Source organism: Coffea arabica, chromosome 6e, assembly GCF_036785885.1.
Source record: "Coffea arabica cultivar ET-39 chromosome 6e, Coffea Arabica ET-39 HiFi, whole genome shotgun sequence".
NCBI lineage: Eukaryota > Viridiplantae > Streptophyta > Magnoliopsida > Gentianales > Rubiaceae > Coffea > Coffea arabica.
This window is the reverse complement of record NC_092321.1, coordinates 3,997,183-4,006,180: the sequence shown is the minus strand read 5'-3', so window position 1 is coordinate 4,006,180 and position 8,998 is coordinate 3,997,183. Positions and strand designations below refer to the sequence as shown.

The window sequence follows — 8,998 nt, the reverse complement described above, 5'->3', positions numbered from 1 at the left end:
TAAATCATAGGTTCTATTTCCTTTTTGGATTAAAAGATAGAAGGGCAAAATTGTACAATTTAGCTTATTAAGCATTAAGTTATAAATGTTTATCAAACAGTATAAATATGTTCAGCATTAAGATTCAGATATTCATATATCTCTTTTCAGTGCTTAATATTCAGCAAATTAATTGTTTCAGTATTCAGAATTCAGAATTCAGAGTTCAGAATTCAGATTCAGTTTTATCAAACAGAGCCTTACGGTGAATTCATTTGACTGCGGATAAGGACCGGGGATAATCACAGGAAGTGGCCCTAAGGTTTGATATGTTTTACATTTTACCTCCTAATATTTTATTTTTCTCACTTTATCCCCTCCATCACTCCTACTTAGCAAATGGATTGTTCAAACATTGCAATTGACGAAAACACCTCCCATTTTAATCGCTAAATTTCTAACAAAAATGCCACTTTTCATGTTCTATAAAGAAGTGATTCCCAAAAGTTTTCTTGTATGTTTTGATCATTCGTCACATTAAAAGAATTTCTCTTTTTCATCCGTAACATTTTGCAACTACAACAAGAAAAAAAAAAGGTTTCACGTTTTTTCATGTTCATTTTCTTGCTCTTCGTTTAGATGTTATTCATCACATCATATGGAAGAACCAATCCAAGAAACCTGTAAATGTAATAAAATGGCATGCATCATTAAGAAGATCTTGACATTGAAAATTTTCGAAAGGAGATTTCTTGGATATTTAAATTAAAAATTTTGATTTTTACAATGGACTAATTATTGTTCGATTTGGTACTTTTTAGTAAAATAATTTGAAATATAATTTTTTTTAAGAATCATCATTCATGCGATTACTTCAAATGGATAAATCTGAAACTTTGCGCAAGAGAAAAGAAATATATGCTATATTCGACTTGAACTTGTGAACATTTATATCTACTAGGGGAAAAAGCCCGCGCCACGCGCGGGAGTTTAGTACCTGTAATTAAAGATAGTTAATAATTATTATTTGGTATTTTGTAGTATAAGAATTAAAGTATGACATTTTTATTACGTGATATTAAACAAAAAAATCATAAATTACATATTGAGTCAAAAAATATAATATGCAATGAAATATAATTATAAGATATGATCAACCATTTTGCGTTTAATTTGATAAAATAAAAGATATACTTATATCTGCTCATGCACTTTAGGGATATTAAAATTTGTTATTTAGTTTGAATTTGATCTTGATATGAGGGCAATCCACCACATTATCTTATCATATAAGTGAGATTTGAACAGTTAGCATACTTTAATAAATTATTGCCAGTGGAACTTCAGTTCTTACAAGCCAAATTCTTGAATTTATATTGATTCCAATGACATTTCATCATGAAACCTCCACATTGACGAATCAATCAATTATGATTTATTGTATGATTTAGGACATATAGCAAAGCATCTCCTTCTCGATAGGGGTTACAATTACAAAACATCAATTTTTGACCTAGTTGCGAAAATATACAATAACTAACACACTAATCTAGACAAATAATTATCTCAAAAAACATCATAATCCACTCAATTCAAGAATTAAAAGTAATGAAGTACATACTTTTAAGTAGATAGTTAAACATATTGGGAAATCAAATTAAGTGAAAAATGCCTAAATGGAGTCATCAATAAAGTAGCAAACAATTTGAAAATTACAGTAACTAATAGTTAAAACAACAAAAGAAGTAGATGCAATCTATAAATGAAAAAAATTATGATGATAAAATTATTTTAAACCAAAAATAACAATTAATAAATATGATCTCCTCCCTATCAAGTCTATCTAACATAGACAATTGAATTAAAACATTAAAAGAAGTATTGCACATACAACTTGCAAGATCACATATTTCTTACAACCAAAAAAGTAGATTAGCTAAAGAAAACATACCTATTGAGAAAGATGCTGCAAAATGGGAAAAAGGAGTAGCTAATATAGCAACATCCGAATTCAATAGACTATATGATTGTAATGGAACAAAGTTATAAGTAAATTAAATGAATTTGAATAGATGGGGATTACTATGACAACGGCCAAGAAACCAAACTTCTCTACTAATCAGCATTAATTGTGTCTTAACATCTATATATCATAAGTTTGCAAATAACTGATGAGAAAGGTTTTAAGAAATTAAGAGACTTGGATATCAATACAATTAAATGATTAGAAGGGTTTTTATGTAATTTTACTAAAACACAAGTTGATTTCAATTGTACCCAATGTTCAATCAAATATCGGTCACATGTTAAACTTACCCCTAGCTTTAAATATCTAAGAGGACATTTAAATAATTATTAAATAACCAAAATAGCTATAATGATTCATATTCAATACTCCAATTGCACTTTAAATACTCTCATATTCCCAAAATGGCCCCATCTTTGCGGTTGAAATCTTTGTCCTAAACTCATTCTTATATAGTATAAGGAATTCATTACTGTATTTTTTTAGAATAGTATTGTCCTTTTGATGTCAACAGTTTGCACCATTAGTAAATGTTTATTTTAACTATCAGTTAAGGAAATAAAGTGTGCGAAATAAAATATTAGGAGATAAACTATAAAATACACCATATCTCTCACTAAAGATAATAATTTAAAATTTAAATATTTAACTATATTTAATTTAAAAGTCAATAACACTTCTTTTACTATTAACGGCGAATTTCACTCGTAGGAATGATACCAAAAAAGAACCGTAAAATCTCTCAAAATTTCAAGCACTATATATATATATATATATTTTTGTAACAAGTTTATTTGCAAACTCGTTTATCCAATATCATTACAATTTACAATTCTTAAAAAGTCCAATCAAAGTTCGAGATGGTGCTTCACAGGTTCTATTTTACACCAATTTACTTTTAAGGTGCAAACAAGTTGGAATGCGACCTAAATAAATTTAGGTAGATTGTAAATTAATTGAAATAGGATATAAAAAATTTTAAAATAACCATTTTATATTGAAATGGTCTGAATTAAATGGTGACGTCCCGAATCCATAAAAATACAGCCAGGTTCTCACCAATGATGCAAGTGCACGTACTTCATAGAACTTCCTTTTATGAATTGCGTATATATTACCATCCTTCTGGCTTTTGACATCAAATAATTGTCTAAATGGCAAGTCCTCTCTCGCTTTTCTTGGTTTTAGTTGCGGTCATTCATCTTTGCGACATCAAATCAATAACCTGCGAATAAGGATTAGGCCCCCAACCAATCCCGTGACGTGGACTCTTATGACAATTATGCAATGCAACGCGATGGTTTGCGGCGCCGCAAACTTAAATTCAAATCTTGCACTTTACAGTTAAAAAATGTAAAGTTAAAAAATATAAATGATATGCAAATGCATACTTTTTTATCCCGGTCGACATTTTTTTTCATTCCTCTATATAACTCATTCGAATTTCTCTCTCTTTTTTTTTTTTTTTTTTTTGTAAAGGATGATAGTATAAGTGTAGCTGTTTGTGTAGAAAATTGAAAAGAACCAGAATAGCCCTAAAACAAAAGAGAGAAATTGTAAATAATGGAGAACTCAAACGCATTACAGGTTTATGTTGTAAAGCGTAGGAATAAAATATCATGTAATTGATGATTTAATGAGTATATTCTCTTCTTTTTTTTATCGTTAACTCCCACTCTTACTTTTGTTCTAACACCTACATTAGGAGAGAGTCCAAAAGTCAATAGAAATTAAATAGAGAGAGAGGATCCTAACTCTAAATCAAAAGGGATGCGCTGCTACGCTCTTTTCGAATTTTATTGCAAATGCCGAAGTTTAAATTCATAAAAAGTGAAAAGCAATAAAAATTTGAAAAGCATGACGTGGCAGACCATTTTGGCTTTTACCAGAACTGCGGCCTACACTTGATTGGCTCGAACAAATATTGGTCGAGTTCGAAATTGACCCAGATTTGGTCCGCAATAGCATTGAAGACCAAAAAATCGCTGGCTTCGTTTGGATTCCTTGCTTTTGCTTCTGTTTTTGAAAAATTGTTTTTCACATTCCAAATGCTACAGTAAATGTGTATTTCAAAAACAATTCCAAAAACATCATATCCAAACAATATATCAAAAACAACTCCAAATATACATATTTAATATGTATATTTCAATTATGTATACTATATATATTATATTAATATAAATATATTTATTTCAATTATGTATAATATTATATATATTATATCAATTGAAATAAATATTATATATTTATATAAATACATTTATTTATATATATTTATATAAATTTATAAATATATTTATGCAATTTTGTTTTACAGAATATATTAATATATATTAAAGTGTATATTTCAATTACGTATATTATATATAAATTATATTAATATTAATGTAAATTATATATATTATATATTTATAATATTATATATTTATATATTTATTTATACATATTATAAATATTTTGCCGTATTTAAAATATATTTTTATATATTTATATAAATATTATATATTATATAAATTATATATAATATAAATATGTAATTATACATTTATATAAATATTAAATATTAAATACTTTATATATATAATACATTTATGTATATATATTTATGTAATTATACATTTATATATATTTATGTATATTTATAATATACATTTATATTATGTATTATGTATAATATATTACATTTATAATAGATTTATACATTTATATTAATATACATAATATTAATACATTTATACATAATATTAATATATATTTATAATATATTAATTTATACATTTATCTAATATTCATTTATAATTTATAAATTCATAATAATATACAATTATTACATTTATAATTATAATTATATTATGTATTATATATAATATAATACATTTATATATTTATATATAATTATTTAAATATATTTATTTATAAATATTTATAAATGTATTTTAAATGCATAAATGTATATAAATATTTAAACAATAAAAATTATAAATTATAAATAATACTAATTATACGTTTATACATAATATTAATACATTTATACATAATATTAATATTAATATATATTTATAAATTATAAATTATACATTTATACAATATTCATTTATAATATATATATATTAATTTTACATTTATACATTTATAAATATATTTATATTATGTATTATATATAATATAATACATTTATATATTTTTATATAATTATCTAAATATATTTTTTTATAAATATTTATAAATGTATTATAAATGCATAAATATATATATAAATATTTAAACAATAAAAATTATAAATTATAAATAATATTAATTATACATTTATACATTTATATTAATACATTTATACATAATATTAATTTATATTTATAAATTATAAATTATAAATTTATATTAATTATTCATTTATACATTTATAAATATATTTATATTATGTATTATATATAATATAATACATTTATATATTTTTACATAAATATATAAATATATTTATTTATAAATATATTATAAATGCATAAATGTATATAAATATAAAAATTAAAAAATTATAAATTAAAAAATACACAAAAATATGTTTTAAAAATACCTCTAAAAATAATCCAAAAAACATCTACAGTAATTTTTTAATATAGTTTTTGAAAAATAACCCAAAAAACAACTAATTCAAACGGACTTGTATTTGAAAAACGAAATGCTACAGTACTGTTTTTGAAAAGCAATCCAAAAAACAGCTAATCCAAACGGACCCGTTAGTTTTTCAAATACCCATATTTGGATGGGAGTATTTTTCAAAAATTAGTTTTTTAAATATAATAAAAATTTTTAAAAAGTATTCTAAAAGATAATCTAAAAATTTGTTTAAATTTTTTTAAAATTTTAAAAAATATTTCAAAATATATTCTAGAAACTCTTATACTTTTAAATATTTCAAAGTATTTTCTAAAAATATTCCAAAATATATTTTAAAAACTCTGTTACAGCAAAATTTTTCAAAAATACCAAAAAAAATAGCTAATCCAAACGGAGCCCGAAAAATTTCCTAACAAAGTAACAAAGAAGAGTTATGGAAACTGGTAAGTGGTAACAGTTTTAACTAATGGAACCACGACTTTCGTGCACAATCGTAGGTAGAAGACACAAAAAGTAAAAAGAGTATGGCTGACTATTACAGTACTTGTTTGCAGCCACACTTTTGTTTCTTTGGTCTTTGCAATTGGTCTACAACGTATTATGCACTTCAACCTACCTTCCTAACGACCGAGAAACCTTTCGTCCCAACACCAACCGTCACTTTGTTTGATAAGGAAAAAAAAAAAGGAACAAAATGGAAAACGTTCTCACTTACAGTACAACTGAAAATCCTTACGTTCTTGTTCTGATCTTCTAAGTTCTAACACCGTACGAAGTCGTAGCCTTCTAATTTTTTTTTTCCTGTTTTTTGGGGTCCATGGGAGGGGTTGGAAGCTCATTAGCTGTTTACCAGTGTAGGGATTGCAACATCGGAGGGGTCTGAAAATTGGCATGTTTTGGAGCTTAAAGTTCGTCGGTAAATCGGACATGCTAAACAACGATTTGTGTCAATATCGGTGGTACAGATGAGTTAAAGAAAGAGTGTAGAGGGGACAGATGAACGGTGTTGTGTGGTCCTTCGATGATTTTAGGTCTTGGAAGTCGACTGCTCACCCGTTTCAGGTACGTGTTCGATGATTCTACACTTTTTTTTTTGTCCGTCCATACTGGCAAGTGCTTGTTTCCTTGGTGTTTTACTACTTTGCAATTCATCGAAGTGGTCAAAATTTTTGGGAGCCGTTCTTATTTGACAACTGTAGGTTCATACAAAGATAATAGAGAATTGTCACAATTTTGAAATGAAAAGGACAAGTTAACTAGGAATTTTGCCTGAAATGAACAATTATTTATCGAATAGAAAAAAAGGTTAACTAGGAAATTTGGTCTAAGTAACAACTGCCATCACCTTTGCTCATGTCATGAGTAATCTTCATTACTTTTTTTTCCCCTTAAAAAATCAATTTTTACAAACAACTTGCTTCAGTTTCTATTCTTTTATTTATGTGTTTTAGTGAAAATGCCCCCACATACTAAATCATTCAACTGGAGTTACTGTTGTTATTTTACGGTGTTCAATCGAAGCAAAGCTTTTCCAAAAAAAGTTGCCATCACGAAATTGACTTCAGGATATGCTCCAAAGAAAGAGAGTTGAAATCATGATTTAAATTCATGTTGCAGTGCAAGTTCTTCAAACGACATCATGATCAAAGCTGCAGATCACATACTGGGATGTTAGCCGGTGCTCTTGTAGTGAGGGTAGAGGTCTCAACCAGACCTTTGGCGATGGCATTTATAGCAATGTGACCTGCAAATTGCTCTTTTAGTGCCAACGCTGTAAGCCATGTCACAAACATGTATGCTCTTAATCTTTTTGCTATTACCACTCTCGACTCTTGAGCGAATGTCAGGTTTCTTGAGGGTTTAGACGTTCTATATTAAATATCTGCTGTTTAAATGGATGGAGGGTGTTTTAGACATAGTAATGTTTCCTTGGTGTATTACTTTGCAATTCATCGAAGAGGTTAATCGGATAAGATTACTTACTTTGCAATTCACGATCATTGTCCGCTCAACTTGAAATTTTGGGAAACTGAAAAACAGAACGGCATACCAACGGGATTCTTGCTTGTAGTTGATTTGGGCCATGTCAGTACCTGTCCAAATCAGGCTCGAAAAAGAGGAAGGCCTTTTGGTGTTTTTTGTTTGGGTCTGTCTAACGAGTGTTTAAATGGGCGCTCGCCGCAAAAGTTTAGTTGAGAGAGTGTTTAAATGTAAGGAGGGGACAACATGCATGAATATATACATTACATTTGAGTGGTGTGGACACCTTGGTCTGTCCGGACTCTTTTAGCCCATTCACTCCTTATCGATAGCAAATACCTCATCTTGGACATCCACAAACGAGGTGATCGATAATCTTACTTTGAAGAGATGTTCTACCTCGTTCATCTCCTTGCCCAAGACTATGGATACATCAGCTATTTGCGTGACTTGTGACTGATGGAGTAATTTGACTATCAGCCACCCTACTATTGGTCAGACCTACATCTGATACCGCTGTCCTATGCTGCCTCATGATGTCAGGCAGGGAGTAGATCTCATCATTCCATCTCTAGGCACAACTACTATAAATACTCATATAATACTCCTAAATGAGGTACGCAATCTAACCCGCACATTCAACCCTCGAATTCTAACTAATTTAAGCATCAGAGTGAAACCGGGGAACAAGATCCCGCCTACTTGATTTTTGGCAGGTGAGCTCGTGCCTTCATGACTCGACTCGTCCGACCTGTAATTCACCTAGTTAAAATGGGAAATTAAGTATAAATTTAAGTGTATTAACTAGTGTCTATTAAATACTTGATAATGAAAAAATTTTCATTTTTCATTTATATGACTAGGAGGACAGTGATGTAATTCGAGGTTTAAAATCTAATACTAATTTGGAGCCCAATAATTGTTGGGTTTTTTTTTTGTTAATTTGGGCACCCATTAAAACACTCCAACCACACCTAAATTATTTTGTAAATATATTCTTGAAAGGTCTGCAGGTTTCACATAAGCTGCGACAAGTTCTACAAGACCTGCATTTGAATCAGTTCGGAAAGAAACCAAGTCCAAAACAATGCGTCGCAAAAAGAAAAAAATAAATAAAATAAAAATGAAAGCATCTAAGCCTACACGAACGCATAATTCTGCATATCCAGTGTTGTTTCAAACTATACAGTAGCATCTTCATTTTTTTATGACGATTTGTCGAGGATCATTATTCATTACGTACACTGTACTAAGCATGCATGGAGCCAAATGTGGCAAAATAGCGTAAACAGCACAGCATTGACACGGGGATTACACATGCAGGTAGTGGCCGGCACTGGCAGATGGCAAAACTTGGTTTCTTCATCCCACCTCGCCCCTGTGCTATATCCAGGA

General features: G+C 28.4%; 1 long non-coding RNA gene across 1 annotated transcript; it reads left to right on the top strand.

The window, feature by feature from the left end:
* The first annotated feature begins 6,182 nt into the window (after positions 1-6,182).
* Positions 6,183-7,613, top strand: LOC113695160 (uncharacterized). Its single transcript, XR_003449531.2, has 2 exons — positions 6,183-6,685; positions 7,241-7,613. It is a non-coding gene; the product is annotated as an uncharacterized lncRNA (long non-coding RNA).
* Positions 7,614-8,998: the final 1,385 nt, after the last annotated feature.